Source organism: Manduca sexta, chromosome 25 (genome assembly GCF_014839805.1).
Source record: "Manduca sexta isolate Smith_Timp_Sample1 chromosome 25, JHU_Msex_v1.0, whole genome shotgun sequence".
Classification (NCBI taxonomy): Eukaryota; Metazoa; Arthropoda; class Insecta; order Lepidoptera; family Sphingidae; genus Manduca; species Manduca sexta.
Genome location: NC_051139.1, coordinates 15797005 through 15823054, shown reverse-complemented (window position 1 = coordinate 15823054; position 26050 = coordinate 15797005). Strand labels below are relative to the sequence as shown.

The window sequence follows — 26050 nt, the reverse complement described above, 5'->3', positions numbered from 1 at the left end:
ATTAATTATATTCCACATGGTCTTGGTTTTATTAGTGGATTTCTTTAGTTGGTTGATATAGTATAATTTTTTTGCTGTCACTATTGTTCGTTTCAAACATTTTTCATATATTTTGTAATGGTTTATAATTATTTTATTATTTGTTTTTGACGTAAATATTTTAAGTAGTCTTTTGTTTTTACACGAGTTTTTAATACCAACAGTTAACCAATATTTTTTAAAATTAGAGCTTACTTTTATTTTACGTTTTGGGATACATTCATCTAAAATTGTAAGTAATGTGGTGTTAAATGCTTTATAGTTTTCATGTATATTTTTATTTGGTTTTATGATTTCTGTCCAGTTTATTGCCTGAAGTTGAGACTTAAATTGTTGTACATTTTTATTATTGTATAGTCTTTTATTAGTGTACCATGTAGTGTGGGATGTTTGATCGGGAAGCTTCATATTTAATATTGTTCCGTGGTGATCTGAAAAACCTAATTCCTTAACAGTTGTGGATAAATTGTTATCTTGAAAGTTTGTAAATATTAAATCTATGCAAGATGAAGTAGTTAAGGTAACTCGTGTTGGTTTTTTTATGTGTTGTGTTAGTCTGTATTCTGCCATGAAATCTAGGAACATATTTGTTTTTGGCGTATTTTCTAGTATATTTATATTGAAGTCTCCTCCTATAATAATTTTATGTTTTTGATATTTTTTATTAATATATTTTAATATTTGTTCTAATTGACTATAGAATATTTCCTGCTCTCTCCTGTTCCAATACATACTTATTAATAAGATATTATGTTTAGGAAAGTCTATTGCACATAATTCAATAATATAATCTATGGACTTGTTTGTGATGTCATTTCGCTCTGTATATTCTATATGTTCTTGTATTAGGATGCAAACTCCTCCACCTGTACGGTTGCTTCTACAGTAGGATGATGCGAGCTTATAGCCTTTTAAATGTATATATTCAATCTTTTCCTTATTTAACCAGGTTTCTGAAATGCATATTGCTTGGTATATAGGCGACTCATCGATGTAGGCCTCTAGGAGATGTTGTTTATTATATAGGCTTTGGAAATTTTGGAATAAGATATTAAAATGCACATTTATCTTTTCGAAATGTATAAATTTTAGCGGATTTCGAAGCAGTAGGTTCCTTTTGTCCTTGGCTTCGTCTTTGTGAGTTATTTGATATGGGCGGGGTACAAATATTTTCTAAATTTCTATTGATTTCTTCGTTGGTGTACATATCTTCTAAGTTAGCTTGTTTCCCTTCGATATATAACGTGTTGTTACGTATCACAGCATGGTGACCTTTCTTTCTAGCGCTTTGCATTACTTCCTGCAGATGTTTTCTTGCTTTCCTTTCATTTTGATCAAGATGTTCTGATATATAAAGTTTAGTTCCATAGAAATATTGTTTATTGGCTAATATATATTTAGCAATTCGTTTGCTTATAAATTCAATGACAATTGGCCGGTTTTTATTGTTATATTTTCCTATTCTATATGTATCCTCTACATACAGGCTTACATCCATATGTAGGATGTCGTGAAATAATGCTATAATTCTGTTATTCATGTCATTTTGTGATTCCCTGTAATATTCCGCCAATCCGTAAAGAACAATTTTCTTGGAATTATTTTCTGGGTTGTGGTAATCATTGGTAAATTTACCTTTTAACTTAATTAATTCATTAACCAATTTTTCTTTTTCTGTTTTTAGGGTTTCTATTTCTCTGGATAATTTATGTATATCATTTTTTCTTTCATCATTTTCTTTTGCTAGGATAACAGTGTCGCACATAAATTCTTCTCGAAGCTTTTTAATTGCATTCTTAATTTCTATTTGTAATGTATTTTGTAATTCTGTTATAATAGATGTATTGTTTTCTTTTAAACGTGTAATTATTAAATCGCTTGGATTCTCCATTGTAATTATAGTTTCTGTATTTGGACTCGATATGACATTGTCTTCGTTGTTATTGTAAATTGTGTCTCCTAAGATGCTTAAATCTTCGGAGCATGTGGTGTCGCTCAATGAGTTTGGCTTCTGTGATTTCTGCCTGTATGTGATGTTATTCATATTCGTTGGTGATGAAGATACAGTTTGTTGAGTATTTAGTTCATGGTCACAAGGATGTATAGGTGTATCAATATTTCCTTTTTTGGGCACCTTACATTGGCAAGCTGGACAACGCCAAGTGTTTTTGTTTTTTGTTGACATGGTGCGGTTAAAGTAGTACTTCGATACACTTGCACATTCGAGATCATATCTATTTTTACATATGCTGCATTCTAAATGTTCCTTTACAGGGAGTTTTTGTTTACATTTTGTACACACGGGAGCCATTTGAAGAGTAAAGTATATAAATTTTATTTATATACTAATTTGTTCTTTAGTATACTAGTTCCCTCTAGCGACAGTATAGATAAGTAGGTGGTTAATCGATCGGTGTACGACTTGATGCACGACTTGATGCTGTGTTTGCAATAATAGATGGCGCTGTGAGAGTAGGTGGGTTTCTTTTTTTTAGTGTGAATTTTCTGGGTATTGAGTGGTTTTAGTTAATTTCACTCTCTTACCTCGCTTAAAACTTGTTTATCTCCTTTTTTAATTGATTTTTATCACTTGGGCCGAGTTAAACCAAAGTTTCTGCATTATTCGATAAGCTTCAAATTTGATGACCGTTAATAACTCAAATATGAATTTTAACGCAGAAGTCCTATAGCTATTGGGATCATAACACTCTATGCACTTTTGTATAACTTTTTATCACTGCACAACTTGTTTTTATTTAGTTCTGAACAAATTAACTATTTTTAAAGTAATTTTATATGGGGACTCGATGTTTATCGCGCAACAGTAGCAACAGTCTAAACCCTACCTGGACCCCACTTCGGTTATACGTGTTAAGTGTGTTTTGCAATCAACTGTTCCGAACAGGCCGGCATAATAGTGTCGACTGGCCAGAGGTAATCGTCACTCAATAGTCTAAACCCTACCTGGACCCCACTTCGGTTATACGTGTTAAGTGTGTTTTGCAATCAACTGTTCCGAACAGGCCGGCATAATTGTGTCGACTGGCCAGAGGTAATCGTCACTCAACAATCTAAACTCTACCTGGATTCCATTCCGATTATATGTGTCACTTCGCCATGCCCATTAAAATAATGGGTTTAAAACTTCATCCCCCATTATATTATTTTTAACTTACAAAGTCTCTATCGCTTTTACTTCTAGAATGAGTACTGTAGTCGGTCACTTGATAATTCTCCTCATCCATGAATTTTATATCGCCTAAGGATACGTAGTCGCGATGCATTCTTTAAGAATTCAGCTCCGGCTCTCTTGACCACAAGCAACGCAACAAAGCCGGCACTTCACGTCTTTGTAACACCACGTGCTACTTCAGTCAATTTGTAGACGAACTGTATGTCTGTTGGTATATTTCATTCATAATACAGCTCAAGCTTTACTGATTAGGTAGAAGCGTTATAAAATATTACACCAAGTATATATTAAGTAAGCAAAGTTTAGTAACCTTATCATTTACCAATCCCAAATGTCTTTTTCTATTAATTTTAAATTTCACAAAAAGTTCCATTACCCATCTTTAAAATTGACAATTTTTTTTCGAATTTTTATGTACTACTAAAAGAACTGTATCATTGGAGACGTAATAAGGTATCGTATCGTAGTTCATCGCGTCCACATCACTAGCGTGTAGTGCAGTTCCAATATGTAAAGCAGTCATCAATCTCTCGGGACGGATCGAACCCGCTACGAATATTAAACGTGCTACGTGATAGAACGTGACTAATCGAAAATTAATCGCGGAGTGTTTTATGAACGTCTTCGGTCATACAGCGAGTGTTCATAGTCTAAATTAGATGCCATATTTAACATTTTTTTTAAGTGTAAACGTCGCGCGGATGTTTCGAACTTGTAGCTGAAAACAATACAGTACTTTGGAACTGAGTTTTTGATTTTTTTCTTTATTGCTTTGAATGACGAGACGAGCTTGCCGTTCGGTTGATGGTAAGCGATACAACCGCCCATAAACAGTAGAAACACATTCCAACACCTTGAATTACAAAGTTGTTTGGTACTCCACTGCGCTCCCCATCTTGACACATGAGATGTTAAGTCTTATTATGTCCAGTAGTTACACTGGCTACGATGTACTTCAAACTGGAACATAACAGAGACTACACACTGCTGGTTGGCGGCAGAAATAGACATTGCGGTGGTACCTACCCAGGCGGACTCTCACATATGGAGAAGTACCAACAGTTTAAATATTTTACAATACCTAATGACTTCACGATAACACAGAAGTCTATGGTTGCTATTCTAGAGTGTTTAAAGTCGATATTCGCACACCCGTTCGTCACACATTGCCTTACCAGAATCGGTGGCGTATTTGTATTGAATGCACGCTACGATTATTGCGCTGAAGTCTTGGGTTCGAAGCTTGGATCAGGTAAAGTGATACTAAATTTTTGTACTCAGTGTTAGACCGGAGTCTAGGAAGGCCCAATATATGGCAAAAGGTCCACCCCCGATTACATGGAACATAACATAGCTGTCTAAATGTACCTGTGTTACACCTCTGCCTACCCCTAAAAAGGGAAAATAGCATGACGATTAAAAACAATCATCATTTCCAGCTTTAAACTTGAACCAAGAAATATTTCTTTAAATCCTGGAAAAGCCGCTACCCGTTAATATCGCTGCATTAAGGGCATATTCCTGTGCCCCGTCTAATTTCCCTCGGGAACTGTTAGCCACGTGAAATACACGACAATAGCTAAGGGAGTCGACTCAACTAAGAAATTATGGCCGCGATTATGAGGGGAATCATTGCTGTATTAATCAAAATGTTTCTTGAAATATTACTTTATGGTTTGAAGTTATTGGAATATGCTAGTTTGTTGGAATTTGCAAGACATTATCCAAGGCTGCAGTCTTCGAACAGTCGGGAGAAAATTAGACTCAAGAAGCCGCGATAAAATCTGTAAAATAGATTTATATCAAGGTATTATCTAGTTGACTGCCTCAGTGGCGTAGTTGTACTGCATGCGCGGTCCGGCAGCGCTCTGAAGTCTTGGGTTCGAATCCCGGGTGGAGTAAGGATATTTAGGTATTTCTGTTCAATATTAGCCCTGAGGCTGGAATTTGTATCTGATATGGATCACCATATCATAACCTATCAAGGTTCGCCCCCTATCACATCATGGGACGGAATACACTTGGCGAAACGTGGGTGCTCTGGTTGCGGCTCTGTAGACCCCTTCTGGGGTAAATTCGTGATGTGTGTTTTAGTATCTAGTTGTTTTGAATTCTCAAGTCTCTGGTTTAAATCGTGTTTATTTAAAAAAGTATCAAAAAGACAAGTTGCTTGCCTGATACCATACGTAACTCTCCCATAAATAATAGCTACACTACTTACCATTTTGAATTGCAAAACATGATACTGCATTAGTCATTGAATACCTAGTAATTACGGTGGCAATTTCACCGAAATACGTCAGTGCTTGGACAATTATGTTGAGCAACAGATACTAAACATGTTGATTATCTAAATCATAACACATTCACATGGTTCCTGTGTTTTGTTAATGAATAAATACGTCAGTGATCATGATATCAAACAAGATTTGATTAATAAAGTGAAAAATATAGTCTAGTTTTTTTTTAATATGGGAGTATGAGGAGAAGTGAGTTGGTGCTGATCGGAGTTGACTTACGGAACAATTAGTCGAAACATACAAGGTTTTGTACATAAGATTTAAAACAATATAGCATGTTCTGTTTGCATCTGTATATCTGTCCCTTTTATTATAATAATGCTTTTTCACGCGTCTTCACTCGCATGAAGATGTTTCTTGAGAATAATAGTCCTGTTATATATTTTTTTTATAATAAAAAGTAGCATATTTTACCAGGGTCTTAAATTATCTCCATACAAAATGTTATCGAAATCCGTTTAGTCGTTTTTGAGTTTATCGCGTTCAGACAGGCAGACAGACATAGCGGGTGACAATGTTTTATAACGTATTCCATCATATTATATTATAATCAATCATGTATGATATTGAGTTGAACCGTTTACACAGCGCACGCAACGAAAGCCTTAAAAAGGAATAAAATTTCCGCGTTTTTGTAACATTTTTCATTGATGTTCCACTTCTATTGGTTAAAGCGTAATATTATATAGCCTATAGCCTTCCTCGATAAATGGGCTTTCCAACATTAAAAGAATTTTTCAATTCAAACCAATAGTTCCTGAGATAAGCGCGTTCAAACAAACAAAACTCTTCAGCTTTATATATCGAGTTTTTGACATACTATGTAAAATTATATAGAGAGTAGTGTAAACGTGCCAGCTTTATTAAACTGACCTATAATTGTGCTAATACACTAAATCAAAGATGGCCACCAATAATAATTAGTAATCAATGAATCAGTTAGTGTTGATCTAATTACCGCATTTGTCTTCCCAGCGAGCCATGGTCCGCCTCGTGATGTTGTCCCGTGGAAATTATCATGCTTGGGACGGATTTAGACGCGTTAGTTGGTTTCAAAATACTGAAGCATGTTCCGTGAAGTAAATATGAAATGGAAGTTGTGGGTAGCTTGTTTTGTAAGCATACTGAATTTTACTTTGAAGGAGGTTATCCTGTTTAATATAAGCATTTATGAGATCTTATGTTCTGGTGCTTGTGGCTCCGGTTGTCTTTTTTTATCACCAGCACGAATATATGTTAAGACATAGACCAGTGATTCCCAAAGTGTTCTATATCGACCCCTAGGGGTCTATGACAACAAGCAAGGGGTCTACGTCAGCGAAAAAAAAATTTGGGGGTCCATGAAATGAAAATGGGGGTCCACGATAGTGGATCTCAACACATACACTGATAGTACCTATTTACTTACATAATACTATCTTATAATATCAAGACATATATATTATATATTATTTATAAAAGTACCTATGAAGTAAAAAAAATATTATATATGTTTATAAAATTGTGTAAACTAAGTTTTAGGATGTTGGTATTCGCTTTGTGGTCGCAATACATTTTGAACTTGTAAAAACCTGAAAGTCGCAGTCCCAGAGCTTCGCTAACTTGCGCTGACTTGTTTAATTCGTCACTGTTACCAATCTCCTAACGAAAAAAAGAAACAGACTGTACATAATTAGCCGAGGAGATTTAAGATTAACCCTTACAAAATTGACGCCAAATGTTGATATTAAATGTTGAAATTTATTATTAAAGCATCAGGTTCATCCTTCTCACTAAAAATATTGACTTATTGCTTATGTTATTTTATTTATAGTTTATTTTATGTTTATTTAATGTTACGTATATTTTACATAACAGATACAAAAAATTTTTTTGAGTAGTTTTAATTTAAATTCAATCAATAAATGTATAAATTAACATGTGTTTATACTTTAAGTTTTAACACTAAACTTCACTACAGTTAGAAATTTACAGGAAATCAATATCAGGTAAGTAGGGGGTCTACCCAACGCGGAAAAACATGGCAAAGGGTGTACGACACAAAAAAGTTTGGGGAACTCTGACATAGACAAACACAAAGCCTCTTTGTGTTATGGGAGTAGGCAGCAGTGGTGAAGGGTCCATATAACTCGATTCCTATCGGCTTCTCTTTATATAGAATCTAATTGTAATTAGAACGATTTGCAGACTGCATTCATGCATGTTAGTACATATATGTTGTGTCGGGTTCCCTTTTAGAAAATTTCACTCGCTATTGATCGGCAGGACAATGTTGTTTAAATTTATGAAATTGGAATGATTCAAATGTTCAACTGTTACATAATTGTGTGCGCTTTTTTATTCTGATTGTTTTTGACATGCAATAATTTACTAGTAAATAAGTGGTTATTCTGAAAAAAATTTAGTTTGCTTAGCTTCCTTAATACGCCAATTCTGCTGTGTGACTGCCACAGCGACCAACAGCCCAGGAATATATACACAAATTATATGTACTTTGATAATAATAAATATATATGTAATAAATTAAGTCGATAAGCTTTGTGCTCAGGCGAGTAAATAGCTCTAATAGCCTCTTTAAACAGGGGGTCAGATACCCCTAACAACTTAATAAATCCGACCCAGTTTACAATAATGGTGGGCCATTACAAATCTGTTCAAACATACATTTGTGCGTCATATACCGGCTGAATATTCAGCGGCCACAGTCATTAGTAGACGATCGTTAATCCACGCTCTTTGATGAACCGGAGTTGGGTTGTCTCTATTTTCGACTTTGTAATGAAAATGATGATGTTTACAGCGTATTATGTTTATAGAAATATAAATAACTAACTTTTGCTCGCAATTTCGCCCGCGTGGAGGAGTTTTTGGGATAAAAGTCCCGTTATATATTTTTCCGGGATAAAAAGTAGACTATAACTTTTTTTATTATTTAAGGTGGTAGCTCAAGGTCCATTTTCATACATTTTGTTTCGGCTTTAATCTGGGTAACTAAACAAGTATTGGCAAGTAAAGAATTTAAATTCACGTCTAGTTAGTGATTAGTTCTCGCAGTTGAAGAAAAACGTAAAAATAATTAATAATCATGGATATTTCGGCCTTTAAAATTTAATATGACGAAATTTTAAAGGCAGAAATATCCATGATTATTAATTATTTTTACATTTTTCTTCAACTGCGAGAACTAATCACTAACTAGACGTGAATTTAAATTCTTTACTTGCCAATACTTGTTTAGTTACCCAGATTAAAGCCGAAACAAAATGTATGAAAATGGACCTTGAGCTACCACCTTAAATTATTATTTTAGTAATTTCCTGTGTGCTTTCTATTTTTAAATTTAGAGTTTTTTAAAGAAGAATTCTCGGGAAGTATTTTGTTGCAGGGTGACAATCGCAGTGTATAGCGCTTAGAAATTCCAAGTTATGGGTTATATTTGGAAAAAAATCATGATGATACCACTAGGTGAGGTTTCTGATCTAACCGTCAGTACCATAAAAACTGTTGAAGTACCAACCTTTGTCACTAAGAATAACAAAGCAAGAACATATCACGCCTTCATCCCCAAAAACGTAACCTAAGCTGCAACCAAGATACACACTTTTTATGTACCTAACGGCCTGCAAATAATATATTAAAAACGCCTATTCATATTAGTTTTACACAAAAATGACTTGGAATATTCCGCCAGTTATTTAAATATGTTATAATGTATTTTCCGCAGTTGCCAGTGAAATGACAGCGACGCGACGCGACGTCCCGGCACTCCAGGCGTCAGCTTGGCAACTTTCGCATGTTACAATTTGTTCACACGTTCAGACAAAGGATATTAAACTATATTCCAAGCTATTATAATCTCATCTTACTTTTAAGTCATATATTTCCAATGGGAGCGAATTACCTACATAAAGGTTACACACACACACACACAACATCACGCATTTATCCCCGAAGGGGTATGCAGAGGCGCAACCAGGGCACCCAATTTTCGCCAAGTATGTTCCGTCCCATGATGTGATAGGGGGCGAGCCTATCGCCATATCGGACACAAATTACAAACTCCGGCCTGATGCTGAGCAGAAAAACGCAAATATCACTTTGCCCGACCCGGGATTGGAACCCTCGACCTCAGAGCGTTGTCGAACTACGCATGCAATACAACTACGCCCCCGAAGCATAAAGATTACCTATTCATTAATCCAGGACATAGACTAAATAGTGTCAAATATCATTCCGTTCCGTTCAGTTGTTTCTGCGTTTACTTCTAACAAAGATACAAACAATTACAAAACGCATTTATAATATTAGTAATATAACATAAGGTAAGAATGGATAAAGTAAGATGCTTTTATCGAAACTGTAAAAACCTCAAGCGAGACAGCGAGCTTAGCTAGTTTAATATAACGGGGAGTTTCCCCATTTTCTCGTTTTTACAGTAATTTCCTTGAAGCAAACTCGATTATGGCGAAGGAATTAAATTAGCTTTTTCATAAAAAGAAAACACAAGCCGATATTATAGAAGTGAATGTTGCAATTACGGCGAGACATTGGTACGGATATTTAATAGTATTTAAAATAGAAGAAAATTAGCCGATATTGCTACTTTTAAGTGCATGTTTTTGAATTAGATCCTTCGTGTAGCGTTGTATTCATTGTTAATTGATTATGTTTCGTTTGAACGTGAAAAAAAATGACATAACAGAGTTCTCCATAATAATTTCGAAGCATATAAAGTCTAATTTCAGTTTGATGTAAGAGCCGAAATGGAAAGAAAGCCCATGCGCAAAAAAAAAGACAATTTTATGCATGACTGAAATTAAAGAAATAAGAATAAGTAAGACTTTACCTTGACATACTTACCTACTTGTCCCAAATTTAGAAATACGTCTTGATCAGGAAAATAAAAAACACATCGCCATGTTGTAGTAAGTCATGTAAATAATTGCAATAAATTAACTTTAAAACATTATTTTTTCCTGATCCGACTGAAATAACACTATGGCCACCTCGTATTAGATACATTCTGATTCTAAATTCAAATCTCATTCACCATAAACAATCATAAAGTACCACATTAACATTCTAATTTCAAAAAGGACTTTAAAATGAGGTTCGTAAACTAGCTAAAAACTAAACCTAGCGGTCCACGGTTTAGTTCTTAAGCGCGGTGTGGTAAGCCGCGAGATTTCATTTAATCCGGCCCAGCGCCCGGCTCGCATTGACGTTTAATCGCCGCCCGCCGCATTTAATTTAACAAACTCTTGTAAACTTTTTTTTCTTTACCACACTGATCTGGCCTGGTTCCTGGCTCCTTTCATTAATTCCTTTCGCATTACGCCTTTCCCTTGCATTTGCGTTATATCGCCCTTATTTCTTAGAATTTTAATTTTAATCTTGGTTTCTTTTGATTAATGTATTTTGATGTAAGTGTTTAATTTGATGTGCAAATCTTATAATGACGTGTTAAAGAACCTAGTGAATCTTTAGGAGATATTAATGATGCCATAAATGGTTACAAACACGACTTTTGTTTGAATGACGATGACAACAAACCGCTTGCCCAATGGTAAGCTACATAACCTTAATAAGAAAGAATATAATCAAAAACTTTGAATCATAAAGTACTGTATATTGTACTGCGCTTATCACCTTGAGTTTTAAATTGTGTAATCTTATAAAGTATAGTAATTACACTGGCTTCACTGCTCTTCAAATGATTATATACTTACAATTTATATTTACACAATGCAGCTTCGTCACATAATAAGGCATTAACGTCTTACTTCCTAGACTTTTTAATAACGATAGAACATGGAGTGGCTCGTTCCAAGAACCCTAACTGCGTCTAAATTAGATTACCACATATAGAAAATCCTTTTCCTTTTCCTGTACTCCAATTTACTTCAAACCAATAAAAATGTATACAAACTTCCGCCAATAACTGCAAACACGCGCGCGTCCGAGCGCAGCGTTAATAGAAAGGCAGCACAAATTACATTTAGCCACGAAAACTACGATGATATATCACGAACACGCTGCATTCGTGTCTGCGCCGATTACTGGTGCACGAATTCATCCAAAAACCCATTTTGAACTGAAATACCTTTTAATAAGATTGATAAAACGATTTTCGTGAAGAAAATTATAAAAAAAAATTGTGTTTTCATTGATACTAAAATAATTTTGACAAATTGTAATTAATTGTATTTTTACTAATGCTCTATACGTATGGTAGAGGCAAGGCAACAACACACCACAATAGCGCTACCGTAGCAAGAGGGTATAATATGAAGTTAGCAGTTGTAAACGAAGTGAAGTTTGCTCATTTGAACAATTTAATATCTCTGGTGATTAGTGTGGCTAATGAAACTGCAGTATATCAAACTTCAACTATTTTGCGTAGTAATTGATAATTTTGTAAATATAATCTATAAAACTCCTGTAAGATTAATTCATTATCCTTATCTAATAACTTTTTACTTATATACAACGCACGGCATACCAACTAAAACCCCGCAGCGGCCGTCTTCGGCGCGTTAGAGACGGTTGCGGACTTCCTCAGACGTAGAGTGTCTAAGTCTTCGTCCGCAGCCGCCCCTGCATGGTACCGCCTAGCGGCCCGCCTCTTATTTGGGGCTCAGAAGCCCCCGCGCTCCGATCATGAGGCCTACTGCACACTGCCGTCCATCCCGGAGGTCAACCAAGGTATGCAAAGACGCATAAAACGCACTAGGACAGCCTCCTGCTGCCCGCCGACGACCCCATCATGGCCCCTATTAGTCGCCCCTTACGACAGGCAGGGGATACCGTGGTGGAATTCTCCAAACGTCCCCATTCCACAGGGCGGAACTATTTGCTACCTTGGCGCAATTAATTTGTCGCTCTTAGACGGACACTTTTCCATACATAGAGATGGTTCTCCTTGCCTCTGCCTTCCATAAATATATGAGACCGCTCTTGACGTAGGTTTCCACTCATGATCGTTTTTCTTTCATAAATCGGCTCGTTTCCCTTAACATTCGTCTTTTACCTAGTATTTCTTATCTACTCCTATTTAATATTGTTCTTTATTAAGCTATAACCTACTTTGTTGTACAAAATACCATACAACTATAATTGTTTTATTTCAGATTTATACTTTATATATTATGTCTACCTTAACTAAATTAATAAATAACTGCTATTTTTGTAAACATACGTTTCCCTAACTTTGATGACGTTGGCGGAGCATAGGAACCCAGTGCTTATAGCCATAAATAAAAGAAGTATAAATTTTATATCGATTTAAAATCGACAACCCTACAATCGATTTTAGATATCGATTCTACAGGCCTAAAGCTAACATTTAATTGAATACTCCACATGCCGCGTTCTATTAACTTGTCACACATTCACTACAAAGGATTAAATGGCGTTGTACGCGAACAGGAATCCGTTTGACGTTTAACTGACACGCAGCCCATTTTCAATATCTATGGATTGATGGGGTGTAAGTTTGTAATATTTTTGATAAACGGAAATCTATGACAGGAATTTTGTTGATTAGGCACGTTAAAATTGTTTAGGGAATTTAGATTCAACATTTTTTTTTATGAAATCCATGTATGTTGTTAAAATTCGAAGAGTTTCAAATAAAATAAATGTATGCAAAATAGAAAGTATATTAAATTAAAATATTATTTGTATTTACTAATCTGTGAACTCTATCATTTTGTTTTGGTGAAAAAATCATAACTAGTTTGATATCTACTTAGCGTGTATGGTAGGTATTTTTAATCAGTTTATATATTCATTAAGAATTATAGCACTTTTTGATGTGTTGGAACTACGTAAGGACAAGAAGGTACTTACTACAACTGTCTCATTAAAAACCAACATGAAGTTATACTTAAATTAATTCTTTATTTTTGTAGCGTGAATACGTGTAGGTTCACCATCACTTTCTTTTCCTTATCTATATTTCATTTCAAGGCGGGGTGTATCTACCACTCTTCTGCTACATGACTGTTTATGATCCGTAGCCACGACCATCAGGTGGTCATCGCTATAAAAAAACCTAGGCAATAACCACTAAGCAAAATCTAGAAATCTAGAGACGTAAAAAATGTAAAATTTAAATAAGTATTTCAAAACCTATTTACAAAGAAATTGTATACGTATAATCTAGTTCATATCAAAAATACACTACTCAACTACATTTTCACTCTCTATACAAACTTAAAGCCATCAATATCTTTCAAACTTAAAATATTTTTCATGAGGTAAACATAATTTTCTTGCAGTTAAAGAATTTCTTCCGCTGTAAACTTTCTCAGCAATGATTGATTACAGAAATAATGCCAGTATGTAATAACCAAATACTGTGGATATTATATAGACTTAAGCAAGTATTTTAAGTAGATAGATCTTAAGTAGATATTTAAGGATTTATTATGGTAGGTCTCTTATATGTAAGAGTTCGCCTGAGTAGGTACTACCACCGCAGTGTGTTTCTGCCGCCAAGCAGCTGTGTGTAGTCACTGTTGTGTTCTAGTTTGAAGGACATAGTAGCTAGCATAACTACTGGACATAATAAGTCTTAACATTTCATGTCTCAGAATCCCTGTAATTCAAGTTTTGGATGGTGTTTCTACTATTTAAAGGCGGTTATATCGCTTACCATCAGGTGAACGGCAATTTCGTCTCGTCATTCAAAGCAATTAAAAAAGGTAATGAACTATTTATTTAACAAAACTTGAGCTGTAGCTTAAGTGGTTGTTGAAACTCAGTCGGCGAAGTCCGATGACCGAAATTCAACTATCAAAATCCATTACATTTTGTGACTTAAGATATTATTTATATGTTTTTATCTTTTTATTAAATAGCATCGATCTTAAGATGCTAAGATGCTAGTTGATATCACGCTTTCAAACGAACCGAAAGCGGCCCTTAACTCTTTTTATGCGACTTAGAATAAATGAGAAATTTGATAATGTAATGCTTGTTTGTTCTGGTAGCATTAAATTAATACTTGAGCTACTGTTCAATTCTAGTCCCAACTTGATCAATTAAATCTTGCCTTAATATGTTTTCGATAACAAAACAAATCAGACTTGAAGTATTGTATTGAGAACCCCTCTTCTTGATTGAACATTTTATTATCAAATTTCTCAAAAAGTACCATGCACATGACTTTTATGTCTAAACAAGATTTTATACAAAAGTCCCGCATCACACACTATACGAGACAGCCAATGACCTTAAATCTAAACCCATAAAAATAGCGGACGACTTTACGGGTGACGTTAAAATTTATAACCGCTGTAGACTGGATGTATGCGTAAACATATTTTATTTTCTACAAGATTTAGCTTTGTAACAGGTGAGGATTTTACAGAAAAAAGAAATAAATTACCTAATGAAAAACATACCGACTGACTGTAAACGTAATGACTGCCTCGGTGGCGTAGTTGTATTGCACGTCCGGTACAATAGCGCTCCGAGGTCCTGGGTTCGAATCCCGGGTCGGGCAAAGTGATATTTGAGTTTTTCTGCTCAGTATCAGCCCGGAGTCTGGAATTTGTGCCCGATATGGCGATAGGCTCTCCCCCTATCACATCATGGGACGGAACATACTTGGCGAAAAGTGGGTGCCCTAGTTGCGCCTCTGCATACCCCTTCGGGGATAAAATGCGTGATGTTATGTATGTTTTATGTATGAAAAACGTACGATTGCTAGAAAAGAATGTTTGAAATGTTTTGTGAACCTAAGTTCTCTTGTTTTTTTATAATATCTTACGAAACTTCTTCATGTTAATTCATTTAAAAAAGAGCCCTCTAGTAGATTTAGGAAGAATCAAGCCTTATATTCAGTAAGATAGTGTGTAAGGTTTTTGTTGGTGTCTGTGTTTTATATGGGAAGCTTAGTGTGACACAGCGTTCCTGCACAACTACGTATGTGCACTTATATAGCTGCGCAAGTGTGTGTCCGTACATAGTGCAAGAATAGCCGATCTTATCCCTATCAAATATCTCCCAAAATCCCTAACCTAATTTATAAATTGTAAGAGGTGTCTCTTCATATCCCATCCAACGCTCCTTTCCTTAGAGCACTATTCACATCCTACTATCAATCAATTCCTGTGTAATATCGCGTGTCGTCAAACGATGACACCACTCCATCATAGTCATCACCTTGAACTTGATGACGTCATGTTGGGAACAAATTCATGCTGCGATAACGGTGCTTTGTAATTCAAAGTTTATATTATATAGGCGTCTTACGAAGTAAATTAAATATCGGCTTAAGCATACAATGTATGAAGCGAGGAGCAAATTTTAAGCTGACCAGAAAAATAAAAAACCTCATCGTGCTGTGAATAAAGTATGGACCTGATTTCTTGAGCTGACAATGTTAACTTTAAAACGAAAAAGCACGAGTTGGGCCACTACAGCAGGTTTTTTACTTCCTAGTTAAGCTATATCTGACGGCAAGTATCAAGACTACTCATGAACAATAGCAATGCCATTGGAACCATGATTAACTAGTGCATCATTCTACGGCAAACGTCAAGACTATCCATAAACAATAGCAATGCCACTTGACCCATGAATTACGAGGGACATAATTCTAATAGCCTACTAAGAACGCAACGATATTCACGTATATTTGGAATATCAATCAATTACAAGCTTTTGACCGTGGCCCGGCCCACGTGAAAAAGTTTTGCCGGGATAATAAATATTTTCCCAGAGTCAAAAGTCAAAAATCTATATAGCTTTAGTCAATAATATTACTACTGACATAACTCAGTAGTGAAAAAAATACAAAATTGGTACACTAGTTTCAAAAACTAGTTCCTACAAACCTACAAACTCACAAACTTTTTCTCGCTAGAATATTAGTATTTATTATCTTAAGGAAAATAGATTTATTTTATCGAGCACTAAAAAACCTTTTAATCTCAAGATATAAAGTTCGCATCCATCCTTTCGCTTCCGTAGATCCATCTTCACTATATCGATTAGAAAAACTTAAATTGACTTACTTGAGGTATTAACTTTTAAAAATTCAACTAGCGGGTTTAATTTTCTCACTCTTTCATTATAATTTATTAACGAAATTTACTTTCAACACTTTTTATTAAAGTGCAACCAAGTAAATAATTCGGCTAAGGTTAACGCTGCTTTAGAAGAAACGACGTGAATGACTACTTGATATTAACTTAAGGCACTTGTATTTCAAGTTTTCTTTAATTTTTATCGGTGAAATACTTTGTCGCCGCAAGATAAAATCCAACTACTCTCCCCCGTGGACATGTCCGCGTGAAATTCTCAGTGGAATTAAAAAAGTCGGTCGTCGACCCAATTTCCCGCTGAATAAAAGTAGGTCATCCATGTACCGCAAGATGGCGCTTTATTAAGAATGGAACGCGACTTACAATCTAAAACTTTTCGTATAACTTTATTCCAGAGAGACCGAGCTAGATCAACTTTTAATCCTAAAACGTAGTAACTCACGAAGAATATTTTTTTGGAAAATAAAAATATTTAACACAAAAGTTCTAATCCACAACAATATTTTATAATACAATATAAAATTTAAGCCTTTGTCTGAATGCGTTTATTTCAATTAATACCATTTTATTTTCTGTTCCCGCGACGGATTTTAATGCGATCGGATTCAAAAGCAAAACCACTAGTAAAATAGTTAACTTTGTTTTTCGGGGATAAACTCTGAAACTAGTAATATGATAAAAAAATCTCTTTTAAGAACTTATAATGATATTTATTTTATTTGGAATAATTATTATAATACCCTATTCAGATATGATTTTAACAACAGTTAAGTAATTTTGTAAAATCACAGATATAATTGATTGTGCGACAATCCCAAATTATCGAAATCTTTGTTTACAGAATACCAATTCGCGTGATATGCGTCATATCTCCCTGATCGGTTAGTAGGTGCTGTTTGCTTCACCACTACAACACATTCTCACATTCTGGCGCTATTTGATTGTGAATTCAGAAGCGAGCCCTTACAGAATAGCACAGCTGGTATCATACGAGTTAAGTCGTGAGCAAATCAAATTAAAAACAATACATTTCATTCATTAATTCACATAAAAGGCGAACTTTGATGTTTTTTGGTATTGATTATGTTTACGAACAAAAATATTTGTCTATTAAAATTATTTGAGAACATGGTTTAGGGATTTCGAAATTTAAAAAAAATAATTTTATCTAAAAATTAAACCGCCTTCAAAAACCACTCAAAACCAAAAATTAATTTCACATAACAAGTATATATTGGATACCAATTTTGGAGTCGGTGCCTAATTAAAATTGCTAGTTAGCTATATTTCTTGCATAGTCCATCTATGAGCTAAATTTCTTTCAAATCAATTAAAAGGAGTAGGTTTGCGTATACTACTAACAAACATACACAGTGAAAGGTGTAATACCAAGCACATGTGTTTCATCTTTTTATTTCCTCTTTTTTCGAGGCAGGGAGTGTAATACACCCACATTTGACCAGCTATATGTAACAGGGGAAGAATTTGGGTAGTATACAGTTCACAAATTTAAATATTTCCTTAATAGCTTCCATTTGCTGTGATGCGGCGGTGCGTTCATCTCCGGTGACGATCTGACTTGCTGACTTTTTACGCTGGCAGCACATTGTTTTCGTATATTCGTTAATGTATTTATCTAGCTTAACTAGCAATTTTAATTAGGCATCGACTCCAAAATTGGTATCCAATATATAATTGTTATGTGAAATTATTTTTTGGTTTTGAGTGGTTTTTGAAGGCGGTTTAATTTTTTGTTAAAATTATTTTAATTTTTTGCTTTTTTGTGTTAGTAATAAATAAAAAATAGACCGTCTCAATGGCATAGTTGTGTTTCGCTCACGATACGACTATCGCGCTGAGGAGTTACACCTCTGAGTACCACTGAAAAGGGGAAAAGGTGTGATGCTATATATATGTATGTAAGAAATAGATTCAAGCAAACCTAACGCAAAAACACAACTGATATTATTTGGCTCACAGTACGACTATCGCGCTGAAATGTTACACCTCTGCCTACCACTGAAAAGGGGAAAAGGTGTGATGCTATATATATGCATGTATGTAAGAAGTAGAGTTCACTAAACCCCTACACATAAACACAACTAATGTGTTTCGCACGCAGTACGACTATCGCGCTGAAATGTTACACCTCTGCCTACCCCTGAAAAGGGGAAAAGGTGTGATGCTATATATATGTGTGTAAGAAGTAGATTCAAGCAAACCTAACGCAAAAACACAACTGATATATTTCGATCATACTATAACTATCGCGCTGTAGTGTTACATCTCAGCCTACCCCTAAAAAGGGGAAAAGGTGTGATGCTATATACATATATGTATGTATGTAAGAAGTAGAGTCAATTAAACCCAACCCAAAAACACTACTGATATGTTTCACACATAGTACAACTATCGCGATGAAATGTTACGCCTCTGCCTACCGCTGACACGGGGAAAAGGTGTTATGTTATAGGTAATAGTATGTGAGAAGTACAGTCAACCAAACTCAATGCAAAAACATAACTAAATACGTCACAGGAAAGCTAAATTCGCGATTTCGTTTTCTTGGACGACATAATTATTCTAGTTTTTTAAATTTTAAAACCAAACTACCGAAGCGATGTTGAAAAAAATTTTATGGGACCAATCTGGAGAGAAATTCTTTCGAATAAAAAAAGAATTTTCCAAATCGGTTCATAAACAAGCGAGTTCTGAGGTAACAAACACACAAAAAAAAAAAAAAAACATGTCGAATTGATAACCTCCTCCTTTTTTTGAAGTCGGTTAAAATCATCTATAAAGAGAATCTTCTACAATGTTGACATGTTAAAAAATACAAACACAAAACACCAAATCCGCAGCACAACTGTATTCTTTTTTAACTCTCTTATTTTGAGAAGATTTATAGCGTCGGGATTTGTGTTTCTTCTCGGCTTTTGTTTAATGGTAAATGACTTTATTTAGGCACTTAAGCCTCTCTCATTTGCCTCAAACAATTTTATTTTACGCAAAAGGGGAGATTAATGGACGTTACTAATATCTTATGGCTTGCAAACTTTTGTTGTGGATTGGTAGCCATTATTAAAGATTTCAATATGGCCGACGTATTTTAAATTTAGAACGCTGACGAACGTTATTTAAAATATATTATAGAGTTTAATAATTAATTAAGTTACGTTATTTAAAATATATTATAGAGTTCAATGATTAATTTAGTCAATAGTCAAATTTGTGGAATGTTCAACTTAATTTTAACATAATGTTATTTATGAAGAATTTTATTAAATATGTAAATAAATTGACTGTATAAATATATAGTATCTGATGATTTAAACATTTATCTTACTGTTTCAAAGATGTTAAAGAACTTCAAGAGGCTTGTTCCTTTTTAAAATTATTTTCTATGGGATGAATGTTACTGATTGCAGGCGAAGGCACTTATTATAAAAACAGCCACCTTAGAATCAAGATTATACACATATTTTTGGGAAAGTTCTCATAGCCCGGATAGCTCAGTCGGTAGAGCATTGGACTTTTAATCCAAGGGTCCAGGGTTCAAGTCCCTGTCCGGGCGGGTTATATTTTGAACTTACTACTACAAAATTATATTTGTTTATAACTTATTAAGTAAGCCTATTAACTGGAATAAAATAACATAGCCCGGATAACTCAGTCAGTAGAGCATTGGACTTTTAATCCAAGGGTCCAGGGTTCAAGTCCCTGTCCGGGCGACTAAAGTTTTGGTAAAGTCATCGCAAGATTTTAATTTTATTATCACAGCTTTAGATGACTTTACAAACACATAATTTCACCCAACAATTTACTTACTAAAAATAATTGCATATTTTTTTCCGTGACATCTCTTCCCTGCTAAATTCTAGCCGTTAACTTATAATTTTAGAAGTGCTTATATATTATTATGTTTTAATTTCTAAAATTAATCACAACAATTAAAACACCAAGATGAACTTACACATCTTACTGGGGATGTTGTTTGGCGTGAAAACAAAGAATCCATATCGAGGGCGAACTTGTTTGAGAAATGATCTGAAAATGTTATGAGTAAAAACAATTCTCCTCACTAACGGCATTTCTGACGTAAGTCTAGATAGAGAAGAAGTGAAATCTGAATTAAAGAGGAAATAGATACCTTTTGATTAAATTTCGTGGAACAGGCGCAGATTTAAATATGTGTAGGTGATACAAAATGTGCGTAATAGGGACTTGACTTGGACTTTTGGATTAAAAGTCGAATGCTCTACCGACAGAGCTATTCGGGCTGTAGGACCCTAGTTCCATTAGCAAGGAAATATGATTCCTTATAAATGTTACCCCTAATATAAAATGTCCATAATTATATAAGTAATTTTAATTATTACTTAGAAATAATAATAATTATTCCTATACATTGTTTTGACGTATCATAAGTGCAACTTTGTTCGCCTACGTGATAAATGAAGTTTTTAATTTTTATTTTTTAAGGTCATTTGCGAAGTAATAGGTACGTTTGTAGTAATAAATCCAAAATGTACACGGCCCGGACAGGGACTTGAACCCTGGACCCTTGGATTAAAAGTCCAATGCTCTACCGACTGAGCTATCCGGGCTACACACTCCTTACCATAATTTATATTCCTATTTCTGCGTATTTCTATAAAATACAAAACGTAGAAATACGCCAATTGACACTGTCATCAAGGGCGTGGTGACATACACTCTCTGGCACTTTTAACTGACACCTGCCATGTAAAATACGCGCTGAGTGCTTCGTTACGAGGGAAAAGGTTTCCTTGTTAAAGATAATATGCAAAATGCGTAAAGATTTACATAATTTCAAATATTACTTGTACAAATATTAATAGGTTCTCAAGTCGTAAGTCCATAATTTTTGTACTCCTCCCCCCTCCTGTACTTTTAAATAGCAATTTTTTCGATAATTTCGAAATTTTCTTTAGGGACAATGCCCCCGCGAGCCCCTACAAAAAAGCCTTGGCTATATACAAAGCTACACATAATGACCTTGTACTTATTAATAGCAATCTTTTCGATTTTTAGAAATTTTCTTTGGGCACTGGTCCCGCGTGCCCCTACAAAAAAGCCCTGGCTACTTGTACTTTTTAATAGCAATCTTTTTGATATGTTCGAAATTTCCTTTGGGGACACTACCCCTACGTGGCCCTACGAAAAAGCCCTGGCTATATATAAAGCGCATAATAACACGCTCCACTTATTTTAGCGGAGGTTTCGCCGGGTTAGGGGACTTAATAATTATTCATGGTGTTGTGCGAGTGCACTAAGAAATAATAAGAATATGATATCACAATAAAAACACAAGCGGAAAGTTGCACCCTTGTAATGAGGGCCATAAGGGAAGTTAGTCTATATCAAGAACTTTGAATAACAAAGATCAGCATAACACAAGTTGCGCTGGTTATCTTAAAACGTAAGGCATGCTACCTAATTATTACATTGACTACATCTTTCAAGTCAGAATACAATCGTATATACATCTGCTAGTGGTGAGATACAAGAGATAAATAAATAAGATGAACTCGTACTCTACCATAGAGTTGATAGTTAGATACGACGTAGAACTACGAGTATACTATGTAAAATTCATGACAACCTTGTGAGAGCTGTATGTATTCGCATTCGAAGAAAAAAATAATTTTCAATATCGGTCTACAAACGGTTTGAGTATTGGTCTTAGCGACGATAGCCTAGTTGGGTGTGGAACGGACTGCCGAGACGAATGTCCGCAGGTTCAAATCCCAAGGGCACACACCTCTGACTTTTCTAAATAATCATGTGTGTATTCTTTGTGAATTTATCGTTCGCTTTAACGGTGAAGGAAAACATCGTGAGGAAACCTGCACATCTGAGAAATTCTGTATAGAAATTTCGAGGGTGTGTGAAGTCTACCAATCCGCACTAGGCCAGCATGGTGAACTAAGGCCTAATCCCTCTCAGTAGTAGAGGAGGCCCGTGCTCAGCAGTGGGTAAGTATATAATACAGGGCTGATATTATTATTATATCGGTCTACAAATAGCGGAGTAATCGCGTAACAAACACACAAAAAAAACATACAGTTGAATTGAGAACCTCCTCCTTTTTTGAAGTCGGTTAAAAAGAAGCTAAATGTTGTTTCAATTACGAGTCGTCACAGCATGCACATAATACAATATGAGTGAAAGGATAAAACAGGGTAAAAAGATGGTACATTTACAAACCTATTGTTATCTATTTTAAAAGGTTATCACAAATAATATTTTATATACAATATTTCTTAAAGTATTATTATAACAAAAAGTAAATACGTTTATTAATTATTATACCTCAATACGGCACAATATTTTCAATAAAGTACAAACTAAAAAAACATTAAACAGATTAGCTTAATTTCCTAAATGTTGGTATTTAAAAATATTATACTTATTACTGGTGACAATTTGAAATAAATTATTTTATGTTGGCAACACGAAAGAAACCATTTTTATAGCACTAATTTGTATTAAATACATGTAGCCCGGATAGCTCAGTCGGTAGAGCATTGGACTTTTAATCCAAGGGTCCAGGGTTCAAGTCCCTGTTCGGGCGATAATAGTATTTTGTTTCGTTTTTAGTTTAAGCCAACATTTCTATCAGGTTGATCTGGAATTTTTTAAAGGAGGTATTTGTACAGCTGTAGTCTTCTCGTACCCGATGATGATGTATATTTGTAATGTAATGATTTTGCTATCAATATAAAATTGGAATATAAAGTTACTTTACATTTAGCCGTAATTTCCATCTGAAAACGTAAATTTTATTTGAAGTTATTTTATATTGTGTTCTTTATATTTTCAGAATGAAATAACTAGTAAATAATAAGTTTAGTGCTTAACAACTCTTTACAAAAACATCTTTTTATAGTATGAACTGAATCTTTTTTTTTCTTATAGAGACTGCGTTACCTACAGTTAAAACATTCCATATTTTTTACAAATCAATAGTACATATAAACTTGTATTCAATAATATCCTTCCAAATAGACAGATGCTAAATATAATCAGCCAACACATTACATCAGTATCTTATAATATCAAAATACCCAATTTGCTCACCGAGACCGTGCGCGGCTGCGGACTGGACTCTGGAATCCCAAATGTGATTGTGGACTTACCGGCCTCGAGGCTTAGGACCTGGTTATAGAGATAAGTTTGAGTTTGATTTATTTTGCTTATATTTTTGTTACAAATGTATTTTAATTATTTTCTAGCATTACATTGAAATTGTTTGACGTGCACCTACAATGTTCTATCTCTACACCACCTCAGGTTGACTGGTAGAGAATGCCTCTGGCATTAAGTCTGCCTTTACATGTTTTGTATGAAATGCAATAAATAAATAAATAAAAATACAATATTATTGTTTCCATCGATACATATGTACTACGTACTAGATTTGGCTTTCCGTACACTCATTGTATTCGACTCAATTGTACTGCAATCCGTACACCTGACTTTTGTATGATTTCTACATTGACAGCGTGTGGTTATATACGGATTGATGCCCATAATATAAGAATTCGATTCTAAGTGTAAACCTGGACGTGAATAAAAAATATTAGTCAAATAAGTAAAATGATTTGTTGTAAATAAATAGGTTATAACAGTGACGTTTTGGTTGCCATTTTAGTTCAGATTTTGAACAAATAGTTTATATGGACGTTCGTGTCTATAGAATATACGTCAATGATTATTTCTAAATAATAAAACACTAATAGAGTGCAATAAATAGCGACTGTCAGCCCATAAATGGATATTTTTCAGATCCAAAACCCATTATACAAAATTAATTAATCTACATACATAAATATCCATAGAAACGTCATATAACATAAACATCTAAGTAACAAATCCCCGATTCCAATTTAAAAACTGGCACACGAGAGAAAAAAAAAACATAATCCCCACTAACGATTTAAAATCCGAACACGAACCGGCGCTAACCGCGCTAAATCAACTTTGAACTTTACCTGCATCTCTACCAAGGATTATCGGTAATATTTTTCATATTGAAGATATGAATACCTTTGGTAATGAATGCCTTTTGCCTCTCTCTTTTATTCATGTTCATGGCACTTCATATGATGTTAATCTATGTTTTTATGCATGATATAAGACTACTGTATCTGATTATAGGTAGTGTTAGTTGTCTTACTAGATTGATAGAGAAATGGAACTCAAGAAAGCTATTGATGGTTTATTTTCGCTTGTAAATAATTTGCAAATACATTGCAATACGACACAATGATGAAAACTTTATAAATTGTACACCATACGACAAATTAATTACTAATAAACAGCATTCCAACAAGCCGTAGTGTATAATTAAATATATAAATAAGTCTTTGTATTTACTTCTTGTACATACATTTCTTAAAACATACATGTCTATATTCATTTATTATTTAAGAATAATATTTGTTTTGTATCATTTGTGTTTCATGTATGTACGTACAATAAAGAGTTACGTATATATGTATGTAAAGTATGTATATGTATATATGTTTATTATATATTATTTTAGATACGTCTTCACCTCGTCATAGGCCTCTTGAATTTCGCTAAAAATACAGTGAATACCTGAAAGTAAATAACTAAATCAAAATCTCACCAAAATGTCGAAACAGCAAATAGTAGTTAGCGTGAAAATTCGAAGCGGACTCCGAAACTGAATAAACAAAACAATAAATTGCTGCAACTGCGATCGCGACTCGTTAACGCTCGCCGTGTCGCTTCGACTAACTGCGAAACACTCGGCGAGATGGTGTGCCCGCAAATGTAAGTTTATTGGTGGTAGGTCTCTCATATGTGAGAATCCGCTTGGGTAGATACCACCGCAATGTCTATTTCTACCGCCAAGCAGCAGTGTGTAGTCATTAGTGGCGAAAGGCAAAAGGTAATCCAAGGCAAAAAATGGCCTTAGATAACATATCGCGGTCGATTTAAAAGAAACCAAAAACTAAGTCAAACATAAATAAACCTAAAAGGGAAGCCGGTAGGAATCGGGTTGTAACGACTCCCCCCCCCCCCTGATAATCTGTTGTGTTCCGGTTTGAAGGGCATAGCAGCTGGTGTTACTTCTCTTGGGCTCAGAGACGCCCTTGCAGAGTAAGCATGAAAGTAAACAAGGTTTTCCGTGGAACAAGAACTTATATTTTTCTAATATATTACACGTTAGAAGACAACCGTAAGAAGTTAGCACACAGCGCTTAGTAACAGTACATTATTAATTCCAAATACAACAATTCAGATACCATTATGCTGCCAGTTTACAGTACATTATAAAGAGGCTTGGTATTTGCCTATGCAACCTCAACAACTTCTGCCTAGTGTAACACATCGAAAGTCGCAGGAAATATTCCAGCTCTTTCTGGACTATGCTACAAAACAAAGAGCCATTTTTTCGAGTATTA

General features: G+C 34.6%; 4 non-coding genes across 4 annotated transcripts; 3 read left to right on the top strand and 1 right to left on the bottom strand.

Annotated features, from left to right (window-relative positions):
• Positions 1–20090: 20090 nt before the first annotated feature.
• Trnak-uuu lies at positions 20091–20163 on the top strand. The gene has a single exon. It is a non-coding gene; the product is annotated as a tRNA-Lys (tRNA).
• An 84-nt stretch (positions 20164–20247) lies between these two features.
• On the top strand, positions 20248–20320 carry Trnak-uuu. Its single transcript has one exon. It is a non-coding gene; the product is annotated as a tRNA-Lys (tRNA).
• Positions 20321–21123: 803 nt separating this feature from the next.
• On the bottom strand, positions 21124–21196 carry Trnak-uuu. The gene has a single exon. It is a non-coding gene; the product is annotated as a tRNA-Lys (tRNA).
• A 1918-nt stretch (positions 21197–23114) lies between these two features.
• Trnak-uuu lies at positions 23115–23187 on the top strand. The gene has a single exon. It is a non-coding gene; the product is annotated as a tRNA-Lys (tRNA).
• The last annotated feature ends 2863 nt before the right edge of the window (positions 23188–26050 follow it).